The following is a 20,674-nucleotide window of genomic DNA, read 5'->3' as shown; positions in this document are numbered from 1 at the left end:
AGTCTCACCGAAATCCAGGGTAGATGCTGAAACACTGGTATCACAGCCCAAATATCCTCGAATCACTATTTTGGGGGATAGGTCCAAAAGTGCCCATACAGCCCAGAAGAAAGGGAGAGTCTGATAGGCAGTCAGGTGTGACTTCATACGTTTATAGTGAAACTCAGTAAATATAGAAGGTCGAACATAGTTTGGAGGTGGGATACGACTACCATGGGTGAACCTGCCTTCATCAGCCAATCGTCGGGGTAGGGGGAAGACTGGAACCTCCGCAGGTGTGTTGCAACCACCGCCATCATTTTCGTGAAAATCTGCAGGGCACTGATGACGCTGTAAGGGATCATGGGAAACTGGTAGAGCTCTTCGTCCACCATGTATCGCAGGTAGCACCAGTCGCCATACAGTATGGTAACGTGAAAGCATGCATCCTGTAAGTCCAATGCTGCCATCCAGTCTACAGGGTTCAGGGCTGACAGGACTTGAGCTAATGTGAGCATTTTCAATGTCTCCATTTTCATAAATCAGTTAAGAAGGTGCAGGTATAGGCTTAGACAAAGGCTTCTGTTTTTCATGAGCACCAGAAAGTAGTAGAAATAGTAACCATGACCTACTTCGGATGCCGGCAAATTTTTAATGGCTCCTTTGGCCAAGAGAGCCAACACTTCCTGTCTGAGTAAGGACAGATTGTCCTCCGTCAGCCAGTCGAAAGTAGGTGTTACAGCAAACAAATGATGGGCGGAATGCTGACAATGCAAACTTTCTCCCCCAGTCAAAAGATCTGGGTTAAATCCATCGTTCTTTTGGCCACTACGCCACTCCAGTTTGGACGTAGCTATATGCAAATCAGCCTTGACCCTGTGCCCCATGGGAACAGTCCAGACCGAACTGCCAGGCCAGTTCCTCCCTGGACTGGAAACAAGCATCCTGGGACCAGGTTCAGGGTATGTCACCCTTCTTCAGCCAGGCTATCTTGAATTCAGTGGCAGAGTGAGCAGGGGACCCACGTCTGGACATAGCCTGGCTGATGAGGGTTATGAACCTGAAACTGGTCCCAGGATGCTTGTTTCCGGTCCAGGGAAGACATGGCTTGGCAGTTCGGGCTGGACTGTTCCCATGAGGCACAGGGTCAGACTGATTTGCATATGGCCATGTCTGAACTGGGGTGGCGGAGTGAGCTAAAGAATGATGATGGATTAAACCCAGATGAGTTGACTGGGGATGAGTGCTTACAATGTTAAACACTCCGTCCATCATCCCCTCTGGTTTTGCTTTGGTTGAAAATAGGTGACATAGGTGGAGGGTTGTCCAGAAAGGACCAGGTAGAGCTCCTCTGGACTCTGTAAAACCCACTTGTTAGATGTGATCAACTGCCAGTGGTGCAGGTGATGGCATATCCTGCCCCCACTGGATGCCCATGTTGCAATGAGGGCACACTAAAGGAGCGGCTGCTGGGGGAAGTTTGGACTGGGCCGACCACTGGCTAATGGCCCTACATGATCTGTGGGAGCCACATAATTGGCTTTAAAAGGCTAGGAAGCCTGTTGGCTGTGGTGGCTCGTTGGAATGAACGTAGCTGTGAGCCCTTTCCGTAGCCATGAAAGAGGCAGAAGGTGGACTGGGGTTGGCAAGGGGCACTGGATAGGACCAGGGACGTGGCCTTAGCTCTGCTATTCTTAAAGTGTTTGAGCATGGAGTCTACCTTCTCACCAAAAAAGCGAGAGCTTTCAAAGTCAAGGAGTAAAGCTTGGACTACCCTGAAAAGCCAGTGGATCTAAGCAGTCATGGCACCTATGGGGCGCCAAAGATAAATCACTCCACCCAGTGGTCTTATCCAGTCCAGATCTAAGGGTGAACTTAGCTGCATCTCTGTCATCTGCAATTGCCTGCAACAGTGAGGATTGGGACTCCTCCGAGACCATGGGCAGCACTTGTGCAACCAAGTCCCAGATCAAATGGATGTATCGGCCAAGGAGGAATGTGGTATTCACCAACCGCAGTGCTTGGCTGGTGGAAGAGAACATCCTCTTACCGAAGCATCTAGCCTCTTGATTCACTATCCACTGGAGTGGTAGTGAATATACCAGTATTGATTTGGGAAGTAGAGGCTTGGACCTCCAAGCTCTCCAGGGTGGGGTTATGGATGAGGAAACTGGGGTCCCCAGAAGCGAGGAGATGGTAGTGGGCAATTGTCCTGTGCACGAAGCCCCTGTTTAGGGCGAGGACCAGGTACAAGGAGAACATTGGTGAGGGCTTCATTAAATGGAAGTAAGGGTTTTGGAGGGGGAAGCGACTGGGGTAAGCACCACTGTCGAAACAGTCATCATAACTGCCATGGAGGGAAACTTGCTCTTTGGACCATCACTGCAAATGAGACACTCTCCTACATAGCCCCAGTGGGAGGGGGAAGAGCCCAAACAAGTGTCTGGTGAGGAGTCTAACTCACTGGCATTCACTAATTCATTATACCAGTTGCCTCTGTCATCTAGGGGTTGCGGGAATCCATAACAGTCATTAGAACCGTCCCATACAGTTCCCTCTCCAGGCCTTTTCAATGAAAAAGGCACTGGCTCTAATTCAGAGGGTGTGGTCCTGGTCGGTGCAAGGGCTGGCGTCGGACACCGCTCTTCCGAATTTATGTCATAGTCAGGAGTGACGATGGAGATGGCGCGCAATAGGGAGTCAGAGGCGCCAGGAGAATCCGTACAGGAGTAGGTGTAGAGGAAGGTTGCGGTGTCGCCAGGCAGCGCCGCTCCAGGTCCAGCATCAGATCCATGGGGCCCAACTGACGCCGAGGGGGAACCCACCGGCAGGAATCCAAGAGGGGTAGGCTTCCAAACCCATGGAGATTGAAGGCACTCCAGAGAAGTCAAGTTACCCAAACACGAAGTACATGGCCTCATAGAACTCTTTTAGTTGGGCGGGGGTAGTTGTGGGCAAGTTAGAGAGAGGAGCGGTGAACCCTGGCACAAGCTCTGCAGAGGAGAGAGACCTGGAGTGCTGATGCTCCCATACCTCGTCTGTGTATTTGGACCGGCTCGGCCCAGTTAAAGTCTTTTTATGGTGAGACTTACCCTACGACTATGACCAAGATGACAACCATCCAAGTGCGCCTCTGCAAGCAGTCCCGAGACCTTATGTGCCACCGGGATTGTGAACGCCGGGGGGTCATCAGACGTTGTGTGGAGAGAAGTACCTTTGGTTTCATGGCACAGTAGTCCTTGCAGGTCGTGGTCCCTCTCCAAGCACCACAGACACACCAAGTATGGGTCCGTAAAGACATCTGCCTGTGACAGGCACCACATGGCTTGAAACATGTAGGCTTCTTAGAGAACATTTTTTTTATTAAATAACAAAGCGAGAGAGTAAGGGATTTTACACTTTATCAATGTGAGTTGAGAACTCCTGGTCCCCAGAATTACTTACAAAAACAATGAAGGAGTATCCACTCAAAAACAGAGAGAACGTGAAAATGCGTTCCTCTGGATAGGGGCTAAGGTGCTCAATTCAGCACCATGTGCCTCAGCCTGTTTTCGGATAATGCATATCCTTATAGAAGACCCCTCACTCACCAACCTAGTTGGTGACATGCTTCATCATCGGGGTCCCACCCCTTAGGCCGAATGCCTATAGGGTGTGCTGCGACACCTGATTACAGTGGAGCTGGTTCGTTTTTTTCTTTTATATATACAGGGCGATCAAACAGGTGATTTAAAAAGGGCCAACACTACTCACTGCAAGTAATTTATTCTTGAGTGCTTGAACCCTTAATTAAAAACGTGTTGCACCTATGCCTAATTAGGTAGGCTTTGGTGGTATAATTAGTGTTTGATAAAAATAGCTAAGTGTGCTATGTGAGGTGTGATAAATACTATAAGTTTAAAAGGGTCTACATGTTTCAACCATCATTTTATTCATTGGTTTTCGTCAGGACCATGTGACTGAACTGGGTGGTCCACACACGCTAAGGTGCGTCCTGCCCTAGTCCAGATTAGAGTGCACAAATTGTGGACTCGTGCAAAATAAGTGCTTATTCTTTTGTTCAAAGAAAAAACCTGTAAAAACAGGGAAACAAAAAACAAACAGGACGGGGTCACATACAGGGGTAGACAATACATATATGTCACATTTAACATACACACCAAGTCAATAGTTGATGATAATCCTGAGTTTGGAACAGAGGGATTCATCTATTTTAGTTTCATTGCTACAGTGCTATAACAGGACTGTGGCTGGTCGCTACTCGAATAATGCCAAAGAAGTGGTGTCGACCTAGTTCTGGCATTTAGTGAATAGCTAGTGAAAAATAATAATAATCGGCGTGCTATGAGTGAGTGATCTCTACTTGTGATCACGAAGTGAACTGCTGCTGGAATATGTGGGCAGTCGTGACGTCGCTTTTGGTGAATTGCGACTAGTATTGTATTTTGCTTACGCTTCTTTGCGGTATTGCCGCTTCATGGGCACCTGCAGTTCCAAGACGGCAAGAGTCCGTCTCCTTAAAATCGTTATGTAGAAAAGAGGAAGAAAAAGAAAAGTTTGCCCGGTTTTAGTTGTTCTGACCAATTGAACATGTGGCCTAACCAGGAAGCGCTCCAAACGGTACTTTACCGGCAGCCACAGTGAGCACCGGTTACTCCTCGGGGCACCACCAGCCGGAACCAAGTAGGTTTACCGCCTGATGAACAGAAGCAGCAAGTAAGTGATGCGCAACCGTTTTAATGAAGGAACAAGAGGTTCCTCGTATTTCTGAAATGGAAAGCCCGCGGGCAAGGCCACATGTTCAATTGGTCAGAACAACTAAAACCGGGCAAACTTTTCTTTTTCTTCCTCTTTTCTACATAACGATTTTAAGGAGCAGCAGCCGTTCACTTCGTGATCACAAGTAGAGATCACTCACTCATAGCACGCCGATTATTATTATTTTTCACTAGCTATTCACTAAATGCCAGAACTAGGTCGACACCACTTCTTTGGCATTATTCGAGTAGCGACCAGCCACAGTCCTGTTATAGCACTGTAGCAATGAAACTAAAATAGATGAATCCCTCTGTTCCAAACTCAGGATTATCATCAACTATTGACTTGGTGTGTATGTTAAATGTGACATATATGTATTGTCTACCCCTGTATGTGACCCCGTCCTGTTTGTTTTTTGTTTCCCTGTTTTTACAGGTTTTTTCTTTGAACAAAAGAATAAGCACTTATTTTACACGAGTCCACAATTTGTGCACTCTAATCTGGACTAGGGCAGGACGCACCTTAGCGTGTGTGGACCACCCAGTTCAGTCACATGGTCCTGACGAAAACCAATGAATAAAATGATGGTTGAAACATGTAGACCCTTTTAAACTTATAGTATTTATCACACCTCACATAGCACACTTAGCTATTTTTATCAAACACTAATTATACCACCAAAGCCTACCTAATTAGGCATAGGTGCAACACGTTTTTAATTAAGGGTTCAAGCACTCAAGAATAAATTACTTGCAGTGAGTAGTGTTGGCCCTTTTTAAATCACCTGTTTGATCGCCCTGTATATATAAAAGAAAAAACGAACCAGCTCCACTGTAATCAGGTGTCGCAGCACACCCTATAGGCATTCGGCCTATGGGGTGGGACCCCGATGATGAAGCATGTCACCAACTAGGTTGGTGAGTGAGGGGTCTTCTATAAGGATATGCATTATCCGAAAACAGGCTGAGGCACATGGTGCTGAATTGAGCACCTTAGTTCTTAGAGAACATCCCATCACACCAGGAGAAGACATTTTCAAAATAGTGTCCAGGAAAAAACAGTAAAAACTTGACTCAGTAGTAGCTCTTCATGGAGTAGCTCGGACTGCCGCAGAAAAAAAGAACTGATAACAGCGGGCTGGGGTGGTACCTATTTAGGTGCCGTACACGTCACTTCCACTGCGGACAACGGCAAGATGAACGACGCCACCTACCATCACACAGGGGAATGCTTGAAAATTTCTGGATCCAGTCTAACACCTGGAGAATATTCTAAAGTACGCAACTGCACCTAGAAGTCTCCGTCAGAGGTCTTTTTTTCAACCCCACTCTGGGAATACAATCAGGCTGAGGCGCCATAATAGCTACCTTCAGTTAACGTGCATCTTTCAAAACTAAACCAAGTTTGTAAAGAAATTAGATAGTAAACACTTGAAAACTGAGCCTTTTGGTCACTTTATTTCATCAAGAAGTGTTTGCTCTAGTTCACCCCCCAATCAAGAATTAGATCTACTGCAGCACATTTTAGCACTCACTGCATTGCTTACACATGGATTAAGGAGGTTCAATTTTGTGAGCATAAATATAAGTGAAGTAATTGTAAATGTGACGACCAACAAAGTCATGACTGCAAGTGTTCTTTCTGACCCTCTTGTGATTCTTCCCTTGGAACAGTCAACCGTCTAACAATCTTTCTAGTGGATAATAGGTCTTCTGGCAGATCCCTCACCATATAAATATTTCCAGGCACCAGAATGCATCAAAAAAACTTTTCCCTCAGCCATGGCTCTCCAGGTGGTGCAATGAGAGTCAAATTGTGGCACTTCTGGGATGTGATGATTGGAGTATCTATATCCTGTCTGACGCACAGCATCTGTTTATTACTTTTTCCATGCCCAACTAAAGCATGGAGAAATAAAACTATTCGATTTTGACAACAGAAAAAAACAGCAGAAAACAATAATACATTGGAATCTCATTATTATTGTATGAACTATCTCAGAAGGGGTTAAGAGAAGGTAGTAAAGAGTTGGCAGGAATAAAAGATAGCAACTTTTGCTGATGAAATCTTCTACAGACTATTCACCTTATGAATGAGTCTCAAAACAGTACCCCACTGGTAGCCATCAGACAGTAATGTTTCCCAAAGGCATGCTGAGAAGCCGAAGTGTCCATCCGGCAAATGTCAGTCACTGAGACGCCCCCTGTAAAAGCAGGAGAAGCAGTCAAGGACCTGGAAATTTAGCATGACGGTCCAGCTGGAGGGTCTTGCCTTAGACAAATAAGAGCCGATCCAATTACAAAGGATGATCTAATGCAAAATCGTACACTTGGAGGCCACTTTGACTTCCTTGGTCACAAGAAAACCTAGAACAGCTTTTCACCAATTTTCTCAGTTCTCATATGGCCAAATCCTACAGCAGTTCCCCAGGGTACAGTCTTGTAGCCACTCCTCTTCCAGGAAAACAGTTTTAAGTAACGGGAAGAAAAAACACAACTGTGCACCTATTCAAACAGGAATGCTATGCAATAAATTACTTCTAAGTTTAAGTACCAACTGTGCAGGAACAAAAATTGTGGATGTAAACTCATTCAATAGATTCTTCACGAACCTTGCAAACAATAGCAATCCATATTAGGAAAAAAGCACAGAACATCAGCCAAGAAAACTTTGAAGGGTTCAAATGTGTGTTCTTGCACCAACTTTAACCCAGTGGCCTACATAGATTACCAGCTGGCTTCCGCCCAATTCAAATAATCTCTCTCAGGCGGCAGGCAGAAGACTTCTATCTAACTCCACACTGACCGAAACATCATCAGTAAATTAGGGTTGAGGACCCAACCATATAGTTACTAAGTAGATTCTATTCTGTATGGAAGGGAAAGAAGGTGCTGAATGTTGCGTACCATCAAAGTGCCACATCAATATCTACCTAGTTAAAATGTGGGTGCCAGTAGCCATCTGCAGGATTTGTGAAAGCAGAAAAACTGAATGGACCACATAAAGACCCTGCAACCAGTTTAGCTAGCAGGTGTCCCCCAATGAACTATGCAGTCAGAATGGCAGGGTTTCCTGTTCGGAGCCACAGCAAAGAGGTTTCGGTATGAACATCTAAGTCAAAGGAAGATCATTGCAGTCATATTAGGATGAAGAGCCCATTTGTTATGACCCAGCAATAAGCGACTCAGAGCATCTGACCTCTAATTGAGAATGCCTGCCAGATTAGACAGTTACCAGGAAAAGCCCTATAGCAAAAACCACTGTCACAAACACAAGTTTTCTCTAGAGTCCAAGAACCATGGCCATACTGTTTGATTTAATGAAGAGTGGAATTGTTGTGCAAAAGACCTCCAAAACACGGTCCACAATGGAGGGAAGGAACTCCTTTAGTGATAGATGGGAGGGACAGCCCACGGAGGGGATGGAGGGCGCAAATCTAGCAAAAAGGAAATCATCTTTTAGGAGCAAATCCACTAAGTGTGGAAATTCAGAGACTCCAACCCCCTGAGGTAGTCCACTACCAATAGCTTCGTAAAGACTTGTGGAGGGCTCATAATACCAAATAGTAGAACCCAAATTGGCAGTGATAGGACAATCAAGAGGAAATGATGCCTGTGAACCAGAAGAAACTGAATATTAAAATAAGAATCCTGGAGTTGGAGGGACAATATCCAGTCCTGCACCTTCAATGCCAGAGGGACCAGATTTAGAAAAAGTATTTTTAACTTGTCTTGAAAACGAAATTAAAGTCCCTTAGATCCAAAACATGCTTGAAAATCTGGTTTCTCTTGAAGCCTAAGAAAAACATGGGACAGGCCTATATCACTGAGCAAGGCGTGCGAAATGTCAGACCTTCCCAAACAACCAGCACTAGTTCCAGTTATACTTTATTTAATGCAGGGAAGGTGCTAGAGCTGCCAAAGACAGCTGCATGATTTCCATAAAGATGTTAGCATTAAGCTATGCAACTCGCAAAAGCAACTCAAGTACTTATGTTACTAGACGCATCACATATACAAAAGAAGAAACCTCTGCAGAGGGAGGGCTTGAAGGGTGTGGCATCACTTGATTTTAAGAGGCAAAACATAGAGCAGCATCAGTGTGATAAGGAGACTACCATCCTTGTAATCATCTTCCTCCATAAATCTGAAATTAAAGTCATGGTTTGACATATCTGGTGCATCTGAATACCCATGCAGTTCTTCTATTTGAGTAAATCTCTGGGAATGGACTCAGGGGATGTAGGCAGCTCAACAAGCGGCACTGTAGGCCACACTGGAATAGATGACAAGGACAGCTGGACTGGCGCCTCTGGAGGTGGTGAAATACTTGAGATCAGCGCTAGATCCTAGGGTTGCATCAGTACTGGGGCTGTTAGAATGACAATACCTGCAGGATCTGGCGCACACTTGGAGGAAACCCAAAAGGATGTGGGGCAGTCCTGAAGATGTCCATCATGACCAGTCAACAGATCTCAAACTGATAGTAAGCTTCTTAAGAACCAGGATTGGTTCTAAAGTGCGCTAAAAGATACTGAAGTCAAAGAATGGCACCACCAGATCTATGAAAAGTCACTGGGAAGGACAGCTTCCTCGAGAAAGACTAAGGCTTTTCTCTGGCATTTCTTGTGCTTTTTAAAAAAGGACCCTTTGAGAATGGTTGCCTTTCTGGAGACTTCACTTAAGGAAGGACTGTAGTCTGGCAATAGGCATCACATACAGATGTCGACGAGGACTGGTTAGAGACCTTTTCTTTTGAAATAGCCAGAGTATGAATTACCCACAAAAAGAGGAAAAGGAGGGAGAGGCGGGTGTTTTAGAAACACACCTGTCTGGAAAAAAAGCAAGACTTTTTTTTAAAAAACATCACGCTTTTTGAGACAGGGGTGTTTCTATTACACCAGCCTTTTCCTCTTTGTGCGGGTAATTCAGTTTATGATAGGGAGGATGGAAAAGGAGTGGAACCTCTTTCTCCTTTTTTATGTGTGATGGTACAATAAAGTATGAACCCAGAATCCTTAGTAGGAGACATTTAACCTAACCTGATGATGTGATAGCTGTGAGGAAATTCAGTAAACAGAGAAGGTGAGCTGCAACCACAACTGCATTCTTGTGGCACCATCTGAGGTTTTGGAGAGCTATTGCTGAGGGAAATGTTTTTCTTATCTAGTATCGCACCCGGTGCTAATCGCAAGATTAAGAATTTGCCAGAAGAAGTATTCATCAGAACTTCTCAGCTAGGTGTCCTTTCTGAAGAAATATAACATAACATGCAGTTATGGCAACATTTCTTCACGTATCAGTATCACTTTTGGATAAGCCTGGCTTGTGCATGGGAAAACAGTTTGTGAATTGGACAGATTACCTTTTTTGTCCTTCAGTTGTTAAAGAGTGTTTCTACCCCTGACCATTTTCAAGTGGATTACCAAATTATCTCCACATTTGTTAGGGAACTGAGATATTGGGTGGGTGATCAAAATATTTTGACGGTTGAATATTAAGGAAGCAAATTGACAACTAATTTCACGTTCAGTGTGTGTTCCCACTGTCTGCATCATTCGTTTGCCTAAGGGTTCCTTGTGTACCAATTGCAATTAGGTTTATCAATTTACAACTTCATTACTTTTGAGTATGCATACTCTCCTATTCTTACAATGCTTATTTATTGAAAAGGTCTTATTTTTATAAACAAGAATTACAACAAATGAAATAAATATTAAAAGGCAAAGTAACACTGTGGCAGTACAAGTAAACTTTACAGATTTCTTTAAAACTAAATATTTCAGTTTTAAATCCAGTATGCCCTGTGGCTTCATTAGGAAAGCAGGTGCAGCTGCACAAGCAACATTACTATTGATATGTTAAATAAGATAATTCCATTTCTAATGTGAGACAAAACTCCTTTTTACAGCTGTCCAAAGGCCTATTCTCATTGAAACAATAATAAAATTAGTAGACCCAAGCCATACCTCAACATGGCTGTGTAGATGTTGGGCTTCCAGCTGAATCCCCTTCTAGCTCTTGCCTGTACCCCTGCAGGTGATGCAGAAACCGCTGGAGCAACCCTACTGTTGGCAAAATAGATGTGCACCCAATGTGGGGATTAGAGTGGCTCTTGAAGTGTCAACGCAAGCAGATGATCACATGCTTTTTCCCTCCTTGTTCTGCTGGCCATTAACCTATGCCTTAACCTTTAGTGCCTTTCAGAGCATTTTAATGGATCTCAGTGGTGGCAATCTTGTGTGAGGCCGTGAAGGAAAGGGGAGTCTCTATGAGGGCCACAACTTGACCTGGACTGCAGCACTTCTTGATGGACCTCCTAGGTGAGTGAGGAAACCATAGGCGAGTATGCCCCAAGTGGCTGTACACTCGTGGGTTGCTCTGACTGGCCTGAATCGATTGCCTGATCCCGGCGCACAAAGGTCCTTGAAAGCTCTGAGTGACGAGTTGGAGTGGATACACCTGAAGTTCTGATCTTACTGGAGCCCGACATAACTACATCTGTGCTTTGAGGCTTATTTTGAACTGAAGGTGTCTCAGTAATCACAACTGTATAATTTTGTTGGTCTTCTTTTGGGACAGGCATAGTGTACATCTTCTAGTTGTGCTATTGATATTGGACCAGTTAGACCTAATGGGACTGGTATCAAGTGGATCGGAGTGGACCAGACACAATTTTTGTCCGACATTTGTACAAAAGGCTTTAATTATAACATGTTGTCTAGAAGATGTGGTTACCCCCAATAAGACATTTGATAATTGTATTGCCATTATTAACATAACAGATGCCCTCCTTACCCACCCTAATAAAACAGGCTTTTTTAAAAGCAGAGGCTGGTTCGACCATGCATGTACCACCGCCACTAGGGACCTGGAGCTGGCCCTGAATAAACGACCTGGAGACAGCTTATTGATTAAATTCTTTAGATCTAAACACATAGAGGTACTTCTAGCAAGAAAAAAGGAATTGCAAGAAGTAGCCTGGTCAAAACGGTCTCAAGCAACAAATACAGTTGATAGCAAATTATTTTGGGACACTGTTAATTGATCTTTTTTAAAGGACGATTCCTTTCCCAAATTGTTGCGTCACGTTACTAGTGAGGCTTGGGTTACCATTTTACTGGTATTTTCAATCCCCGAATAATCAGAGTGGCATCCACTTCAAGCAAGGAGCAGCTGTTACGGCTCCCTTTACCCTTGGATATTACAATACACAAAGTGATATGGGGCCTGAAGGAAACCAAAGGGTTTAAAGCCCCAGGCCCAGATGGGGCCTCAGTAGACGTATTTAAGAACAATGTTGTTTTATGGGCGCCAATTTTAACCAGAGTTTTTAACATGGCTGCAGAGAGAATAATTCCCCCTACATGCGGTAACTCTATTATAGGTGCCATCCACAAGAAAGGCAACAAATCAGATCGCACAAATTACAGGCCTATCTCATTGCTAGATTCATCTGTAAAAGTGATGAGCCAAGTCCTGCTTAAAAGACTGGAAGAAAGGGCTTGGGACTGCTCAATACATTTACCGGCCCAGTTTGGTTTTAGGAAAGGCCTGTAGACCATCTAACAATGTGTGAATCTTGATCAGTTTATAGGGAAGTACACCTGTGCCAAAGGTGGAAGATTATATCTTTGTTTCGCTGACTCGATCAGCGCTTTTGATCTAGTAGATCATTCCATTCTTTGGACCACTTTGCTCGATATGGGAGCACCCAAGCCAATTATCTGTTTCCTGGGAGGAGCTTCGCGCGTAACCAAGATGGTCGCGTGAGCACAGGGCTCCCCGGACCCTCGCCACCTCCACCGTCTATCCTGACTTCTATCCTGATTTGGGCGACGGGTTGTTACTGGCACAGCCCTGCTGATCACTTATCCGTTTCCAAAATTTGATTCGGACTTTGGGAGCCGGCGATATGGATCTCTGACTTTTTCAGGCCTGCTCCATGGCATTGCCCCGGGCTAGGTTTCTTTGCCAGCCGGACAGTAATTGAACAACATCGGACCCCCCCCCGCCCCCCCGAGTCCTGTCGGCCCGGTTGTCTACTTTCGGTTTCGTTTCTTGTCCGGGGACCTCCTTGATTCAGCCTGCGTGGCCTGTTTCGACCGTCTTCCACTCTACTACTTCTTGGGAGTGTGACTTTGGCCTACTCTGGTTCTCTGCCTGGCGAGAGGTGCTATTCTCACCCTTTTCATTGACGCTGGTGACTTGGTTGTAGCCATTTTCACCCGGTACCAGGCTTCCCTCCGGGGCTCCAGATCCAAAATGGCCACCAAGCCTGAGGGTGAGAAGCGCAAGACCAAGCCGGGTGTCCGAGGGAGTTCCGTGCAGACGAACGTCATGGATAGATCTACCCTCGCCAAGGGCTCGCCGGGAGGACCGACTAAATCTCCAACTACTGCTACAGATGACTCCTCGACTGGTGAGGACCTGTCGCTGCGGGACGTTATGGGCGCCATTTCTGCAATGAAGACGACGTTGGGGCAGCAATATGAGGCCCTGTCCCTTAAGTTAGACACGGTCGCTATAGATGTTAATCTGATCAGGGCAGACCTTGCGAAGACCAACGAGAGGGTTAAGTCCCTTGATCTTAAGACATCTAGTCTCACGACCGATGTCTCTGATTTGCAGGCCGAGGTCGGTAACCTACGATCCGCCCAGGATTATTTCTCGAGACGCCTGGAGGATTTCGAGAGGCGTGCCCGGCGGAATAACGTCCGCCTGATCGGTGTCCCGGAAACATCCGGGCCCTCTTCGGTGGACCTACTGGTGGAGGACCTTGTATTGAATCATCTCGCACCTAAGGGCCTTAGCAAGTTCTTTGCTGTGGAACGTGCGCACAGGATCCCTGGAGGCGCGCCGAAATCGGGTGCCACTCCGCGTCCTATCATCGCTAGGATTTTCAATTTTCGGGACAGGGAAGCGATTCTACAGGCGTCACGCCAGTCTGGCCCGACTGCTTTTGAGAATACTACGGTCAGTTTTTACCCGGACTTTACCCAGCAGGTCCAGAAGCAGAGACTTGGTTTCCAAGGGGTGAAAAAGAGGCTGAGAGACAGAGAAATGAAGTATGCTATGCTCTTTCCGGCCAGACTGCGTGTGGTCTACAACGAACGGACATTTTTCTTCGACCATCCTGGGATCGTGAGTGACTGGCTGGACTCGCTGCCTATGGGGCGGGATCACTCAGAGAACTTTGGATCCTCCGGAGGTGCGGAGGGCGGCCCGGCGGAACAGGAATAGAGATCGTGGCCGGCCCCTTGTCCGTCGAATTGACTTTTCTCTTTGGTTTGTTGCTAGGATTGTTGCTGCTGACACCTGGTCGCTTTTGGGGGTTGGTGGGTACCCTCTCCTCCTCCGGGGTTCTTTTCGTAGATTAGTTGGGTACTAGGGCGACAGGCACACTGCAAGTTGGGGTGGCTTTTTAGTCTCACGCAGGGGTGCGGGGGGGGGGGGTTGTTGTACGGGGTTTTTGGTGGGTTGGGGGGTTGGTGTTCATGTGTCTTAGTTCTTTACAAGGCACAGTGATGACGAGCTTCTGTTGTACTTTGTTGCACTGGGTGTGGAGTGGGGGCGGGGCTTACTATTGGGATGGGGGTAGGGGACTTCGATTGTTGTGTTGGAATGTTAACGGGTTGGGGGATAGGATTAAACTGGGTGTGGTGTTGCAGTTGCTGCGACGTCTATCCCCTGATGTTGCTCTGCTCCAGGAGACGCACTTGCTTGGCAATGCGTGCCACGCGTTGAATAGGCGTGGTTATCGTCTCCTGGCGCACTCGGGTTTCACTTCTGGATCCAGGGGGGTGGGCATATTGGTCCGTAACTCCCTCCCTCTTGCTGTCGACGAGATCATCCTTGATGATAGGGGACGGTACGCCGTCATTGTTGGGCGCTGGGAGGGGAAGGTCATAACTATGGTCTCTGTCTACATACCGCCCGGCCTCCAGACTACTACTTATGCTGATCTAGGAGGGGTGCTCCTGGGAGTCCCGGATGGTCTGCTTGTGGTGGGCGGGGACTTTAATTCTGTAGTTTCGGGGATGTGTGATCGTTATCCTCCCCGGGAACTTTCCAAAGCTCAGTCCTGGTTGGGCAACTTCCTTGATACTCTGGGGCTCACCGATTGTTGGCGCTTGCTTCACCCGGGGACATCACAGTATACCTTTCACTCTGGGGCGCACGGCAGTCTCTCGAGACTGGATTACGTGCTGATGCCCTCCTCCCAGACCTCCGCTATACGGGAGGTACGACATCTTGCTAGAGGTATATCGGACCACTCCCCGGTGTGGTTGGTTGTGGATGCGCAGCTGGGGACGGAAGGTCGCGTGGCCCCGATTAACTCCTGGTACCTCCGTGTTCCCAAGGTTAGAATTGAACTGATTAAGACACTTGACCACTACTTTGCTGACAATGTTGGCTCCGTCTCCTCCTCGGTTTCGTTGTGGGAAGCATATAAAACTGTTATTCGAGGCCAGGCCCTCTCTCTGATTAGTAACATTAAGAGGAGTAACCGAGCTGACGTTGTCCGTATCGAGGGGGAAATTACTGCACTGGAGGGGGAACTGGAGTCCGGGGTCACCCCGGACGGACTACATCTGTTGGGTCTCAAGCAATTTGAATATAGAGCCTTGGTCACAGATGCTGCGAAGGTCATGGGCAGGGAACAGCAGGGACGCCTGTACGATGGTGGTGATAAAGCTGGGAAGTTGCTTGCCTGGCTGGATAAGAGGGAGAGTGCGAGTCGGGTGGTCCCTGCGATTGTGGATGTGAATGAAGTGCATCTTACTGATCCTGTTGAAATAGTTGAATATTTTGCTGATTATTTCCGGGGAGTATATTCCCCTGTGTCTGATAGATCGGAGCACGACTCCCACTTGCTTTTGCGTGACATCGCGCTGCCCTGTTCGTCTGCTCCTGAGAGGGAACTCCTCGACGCGCTGCCCACGGTGGAGGAGGTTTCATCCGCCATTCGTTCGGTCCGCTTCGGGAAGGCCGCGGGTCCTAATGGGCTTCCCATTGAGCTCTACAAACTCCGTCCGGACACGATAGCCCCGTATTTACGATCGATGTTCCTGGAATCGCTAGAGATGGGTACCCTCCCTCCTGATCAGAGACTAGCCTCTATCGTGGTGATTCCTAAGGAAGGCAAGCCCCGCGACCGCTGCGCCTCCTATAGGCCGATATCGCTGATTAACGCTGAACCGAAGATCCTGGCCAAATTGCTTGCCAACCGCTTGGTTACTGTTATAGGCGATCTGGTTCATCCGGACCAATCCGGCTTTATACCGCACCGCAATAACGCGCTTAACCTCCGGCGACTGCATGGCGTCCTCGGGCGGGAACATTGCGGGAACCGGCCATCTTGGCGTCCCTGGACGCCACTATGGCGTTTGATACGATAGAGTGGCCATACCTATGGCAGTCCTTGCTAAATTCGGTGTTGGTCCGGTTTTCATTAACTGGGTGAAGCTGCTTTACACAGAACCCTTGGCCCAAGTGGTCGTGAATGGTCGAGTCTCTGCTTCCTTCGCGCTGGGGAGAGGTACGCGCCAGGGCTGTCCTTTATCTCCTCTTTTGTTTGCCCTCGCCTTGGAGCCGCTTGCGGCTTGGCTGAGGTGGGAGCCGTCGTTGAAGGGCATTAGATGGACTCCGGAGTTTGAGGACCGCGTATCTTTATATGCGGACGATATCCTGTTATACTTCACGTCGCCGCGAAAATCGCTTATTGTCCTTTTTGACGTATTGACCTCCTTCCGTAAGAATTCGGGCCTTGTCATTAACTGGTCGAAGTCTTGTGTTTATGTTCTTTCGGGAGACGCTCCTCTTTTGCCTCGTGGCTGTCCTATTGCGGTAGTGCGGGAGGGATTTAAATACCTGGGAATCTTTGTTACCCTGGACCCGGGGCTTTGTTATGAACGTAATCTGTTGCCCCCCCTCTGGCGCCTCCGCGCTGATGTCCTTGCTTGGGGTAGGCTCCCTCTCTCTCCCCTGGGAAGGGCGGCGCTGTTTAAAATGAGGTCGCTACCCCGTTCCTTTATGCGCTGCACAACACACTCGACGCTGTACCTGCTAGTTATTTCCGTGAGATTGAAAGTTTGCAGAGACAACTGTTGTGGGGAGGCCGCTCTCGTATTGCGATCGCTAAGATGACGCTCCCGTGGTACGACGGTGGCATCGCGCTCCCTGATATCCGCCGCTACTACTGGGCCTCGCAGTTAGGGGCTATTAATCATTGTACCTACGGGCCCTCGCCGAACCGGCCTTTGAGATGGATAAGTGGCTGCTGCCCGGTGGGAACTACGATAGAGCTCGTTATGCAAAATCGCCTGGTGGGACTCTCACAGGCCCTACCAGGACGGCAGTCCAGGTTTGGCATCGTGCTACGGTGGCATTGGGCTGGGCGGACCAGTTGACTCGTGCGACCCCGTTGTACGCATCGGACAAACTTGGTTCCCTTTGGCGGTCGAAGGGGTTTGACAAGTGGGACGTCATCGGTATCAGCAAGGTGAATGACGTTTGGATTAAAGGCAGGGTCAAGACGTTTGATGAGCTGAAAACTGAATAGGAGTTGAATGATAGGGAATTCTTCCGGTATGCGCAAATTCGACACGCGGTCCTGTCTGTCTTTCCCTTGGGCACGGATATACCAGAGGCGTCCCTGCTTGAGGATAGGATATTAGATGGGTACGTCCCTGACAGTACGATCTCGCTTATTTATAAAAAGTTGATCAACTCTAGAACTGACCTATTGTGTCGCCTTCGTGAGGCGTGGACTAGTGACGGGCTGGAACTTGATGACGAAGATTGGCAGGCTGCGATCTCCTCCCCTCGGGAGGTGGCAATCCCGGCGCGCCTCCGGTTTGTCCAGCTTAAGGTTCTCCATAGGGGGGAGGAGCCAAGATGGCGACCGGAGCGGACGCGTAGGCTCCCGGCTCCGCCAGCCCTTGAGCCCCGTCAAGCTATCCTGCCTACTATCCTGCCCGACCCGTCGACTGCTTTGACGGGGGCGAAGTGCTGCAATCGCCCGTGTTCCGCCGGACTCTCAGCTCGTCCGGAAGGCTTAGATAGCCGGGTGCCCGTCCCGACGCCATTGCCCCAGCGCTCCTCGCCGCTCACTACCGGACCTCGGCGTGGTGGGGACGAGAAACCTGCCTGCAGAGCGCCCGCATCCTGACAGAGGCAGCTCTCCCTGGAACGTGGTCGACAGCGTTTCGGATGCCGCAGAGTGCCACACATTGTGATCGACAAGCACTACAGGGATGACCGCACGGCACTCCGGCTCCTTTGTTTCGTGCTGAGAGGGGATGACTCGAATCCATTGCGGGACTCTCCCGAATCTGGCTGACCGCCCGTTTGCCCTAACTGCCTGAATCTGCTGACGGGGGCTCCTCATTGGCGACGCTATATTTCAACTCGCAGCGGTGGGAGACGGAGTAATTGCTGCCCCGTGTCGCACCCCCCAGGCTCCTGCTACTGGCTTGTGGGCGCCATGTATGTCCCCGCTGACTTGTGGGACGGGGATGGCCGTCCGCCATTGCCCCTTGCTCGTAATATCGTGGCTGTGCCGGGGATCGCCTTGCCTGCTTCAACCGGTGTTGTGGGCAGTGGGGGCGTGCTGCCTACTCTGTCTTATGGAGATATCCTGTCGGCCCTGTGTGACCTGCGGGCGACGCTACTGCGAGGCTCCCAGGGGTTAAGTGACACGCTCGACGACATTGCCTTGGACCTGGCGCAGATTCGGAGGGGCTGCTCTCGTCAATCACTGATCGCTCCCTTGATGATTCCTGCTAATGACACTGTGTTGCCGAGTGTTTCCAGTTGGACTGAGTTTAGTTCTGCCGTGACTGGCGTTTGCGGACGATCGCACATCGACTCTGCCTTTGATACATTGTTCCCACAGTCTGCTGCGGTTTCATCACCTTCGCTGCTATTACCGGAGATGGGACTGCTGTCTATTCTACTCCTGGCCCCCTTGAAAACTATCTCTTCAGAGCCTCCGCCTTTCCCCCTGTTGTATTTGCTTTCTCTGAGTACTTTTGTGACTCCTTTTATTGTGACCGATACATTCGTGGATGTGTGGCGCCTTCCATTTTGTATTCGTGAGTCTACCCCCTCCTTTTTGTTTCCATCTTATTCCTTTGTTGTGGAGGGGATCGACACTCATGGAGGGTTATGTACTGGAGGGCGTCTGAAGTCGGGCCAGGGTTAGACGGTCTCTTTGCTGTACTGTTCTCTTACCTGATGGGGGTTGGGTTTGAGATGTTGTAAGGGGGGCTGTGTGACCACACGCAGAGTGCGACTTGATTTTCCAGCTGGTTGGATGTTATTGTTTATGGCTCAGCTCTCGCTCGCAGTGCATCCATTCTACCATAGCACTCTTGTCTGCGGCGTAGTCGGCACTACAACAGGCTATCCTGTACCTAGCGAGCCGTCGGCTCTGTTGAAATAATTTTGGGTGCCTGACTTGCCAGCAATGTTCCGTGGGACGGGGGATTGCCTGTACAGGGTGGCGTCCATTTTATTTCTTTTTGTCTCTGCCCTGCCTGGGGCGGCCATCTTAATCTTTGTTCTGGCTGGGGCGGGTTTCGGGCGGGTACCATGATGTAGTTATCGTTTGCGACTGATGTAGAGCTAGGGGGTTCCGACTGTTCACTTGCAATGGCCTATTTTCTGTGGTTCATAACTGTGGCGCCTTTTTGGCGCGTATCAACGCTTCAGCTCCTCACATTTACTTTGCTTCTTGTCTATCCTGACACCTCGACTGTGGTTTGGAGCGGCTCATGTCCTGTTGTCTACTCTACACTTGGGGTGGTGTTTCATGGGTCCGGTTTGTGCTCTTGTGTACCGCATTTGTAACCCCCTTGTTTTTCGGCCTTTGTCCTTTTTCGATTCTACTGGCGTATGGGTCCTTTTTGGCTGGGTGTCCGGGAGTTCTGTTGTTGTATTGGCTCCTCCCCCCCCCCTTCTTTAATGGGAGTTCTGGGACTGTCCTTCCTTGCTCCCTTTATCACTTGTGAGAGTTTTTTCTTTACCTTTTCTCCTCTTCATGAGTGAGAATCTTTATTTCTTTTCGTTTCTTTCTTTCTCTTCTCTATATTTCGGGTTCTTTAGAGGGCGACAGGCACTTTACCGGGGGGGGGTAGGCCGTAGCCTCCGGATTGTTGTAGGGTGGGGGGATGGATTTAGTTTTTCTTTTTAGTTTCTATGGGCCTTGTTTTTCTATCGTTTCTGCGCTTTCTTGTTCTTTTTCTGCTCTGGGTCTGACATGGGATTAGTGGGGAGTGGGTGGCGCTGTAGGTGGTGCATAAATGTGTACTGATACTCCTGTTGTTTGCATTGTACTGCCATACCATGGGGTGTTTATCTCTATTGTTGTTCCTAATTATGCTGCCTACCCGTGTTGTGAAGCTACTGTACGGACTCAGCTCTTCTTGAATCTATTCTTCACTGACTACTATTTAGATCATATTTAAAAAACTTAAACCTCATTGCTCCTATCCTTGGCGACCTGCTCCCGTATAGTGTAACTGCTGCTAATTGATGCTGTATTGTCTGATGCCGCTGGGGAATTGCATTGCTTACATCTGTGCCTACAGTATCGTGGCCGGCCTGCTGGTTGTAGGCCCGTATTTGTTCTCCTTCTCAAGCACAATAAAGGTTTTTGAAAAAAAAAAAAAAAAAAAAAAAAAAAAAAAAAAAAAGGTTCTCCATAGGATATATGTGACCGGCCCCCGTCTTGTGCGCATGGGATTTTCTGAGGATGAACTGTGCAGGTGTGGCTGTGGTTCCGTGGGAACGTTTCTCCACATCATTTGGGAGTGTCCTGTTGTGATGCGATATTGGTCGCGTGTGCATGAAGTTATGACTGAGGTCACGGGTGTGCGGTCGATGCCCGAGGCGAGGAGATGTTTGCTGAACGTTTGGGAGCCGAATGATTA

At 48.2% G+C, this 20,674-nt stretch overlaps 1 protein-coding gene across 9 annotated transcripts in view; it reads right to left on the bottom strand.

The window, feature by feature from the left end:
- RELCH (RAB11 binding and LisH domain, coiled-coil and HEAT repeat containing) overlaps positions 1-20,674 on the bottom strand; it is an 878,561-nt gene that overhangs the window by 730,235 nt on the left and 127,652 nt on the right. The window lies entirely within an intron of this gene.

Source organism: Lissotriton helveticus, chromosome 4_1 (assembly GCF_964261635.1).
Source record: "Lissotriton helveticus chromosome 4_1, aLisHel1.1, whole genome shotgun sequence".
In the NCBI taxonomy this organism is placed as follows: Eukaryota; Metazoa; Chordata; class Amphibia; order Caudata; family Salamandridae; genus Lissotriton; species Lissotriton helveticus.
Note: the sequence above shows the minus strand (reverse complement) of the source record. Positions and strands in the feature narration are given on the sequence as shown.